General features: G+C 40.4%; 1 non-coding gene across 1 annotated transcript; it reads right to left on the reverse strand.

The window, feature by feature from the left end:
- Positions 1-594: 594 nt before the first annotated feature.
- On the reverse strand, positions 595-809 carry LOC123387146. The gene has a single exon (XR_006601491.1). It is a non-coding gene; the product is annotated as a small nucleolar RNA U3 (small nucleolar RNA).

The following is an 809-nucleotide window of genomic DNA, read 5'->3' on the forward strand; positions in this document are numbered from 1 at the left end:
ATGATTCTAACATCCTGGAAGGGAGCCCCGCATCGGGCTCCCTGCTCGGTGGGGCGCCCGCTTCTCCCTTTCCCTGCTGCTCCACCTTCCTGCGCTCTCTCTCTGTCTCTCTCAAAGAACTAAATAAAATCTTCAAAAAAAGGTACGAATCAGTTTATTGAAGATGGCTAACAATTCTACAGTTAAATTTAAAAATATATAAAAACTGCTTATTTCTAAGCAGTTTAACTCATATATAAAGTTTAAAATATCATATCTAATTGATATTGTCAGTTTAAAATGATTTATTTATTTTTTTAAAAGAGATTTTATTTATTTATTTATGAGGGAGAGAGAGAGATTGAGCACAAGCAGGGGGAGCAGCAGCCAGAGGGAGAAGCAGGTTCCCCGCTGAGCAAGGAGCCCCATGTGGGACTCTATCCAAGGACTCTGGGGTCATGACCTGAGCCAGCTGAAGGCAGACACTCAACCGACTGAGCCACCCAGGCATCCCGATTTCATCAGTTTTATTTTTTTTGCAATTTCATAATCCTTCATTTAGTAAGCTAAGTAGAAAGTTTTATAATAACTTTTCTCTCTCCTTCCTTTCTTTCTTTCACTTAGACTGCATCTTCTCCCTCTTATTCTTTCAAAGGAAGAGAAGAACCAACCAATATCAAGGGTGAATGTCGTTTGCAGAAACAACAAGAACCAGTTTTGCACTCAGGAGAGAGTGCCATGCCTCCTCCTGGTAATTTCCAGTGCACCACGTATTCAGAGAAATTTCTCTAGTAACAAACTGTAGAAATGATCCTTGAAACTCTGGTCTT

The sequence above is a fragment of the Mustela putorius genome, unplaced genomic scaffold, assembly GCF_011764305.1.
Source record: "Mustela putorius furo isolate JIRA1106 unplaced genomic scaffold, ASM1176430v1.1 tig00003845_pilon_pilon_pilon, whole genome shotgun sequence".
NCBI classification, from domain to species: Eukaryota; Metazoa; Chordata; class Mammalia; order Carnivora; family Mustelidae; genus Mustela; species Mustela putorius.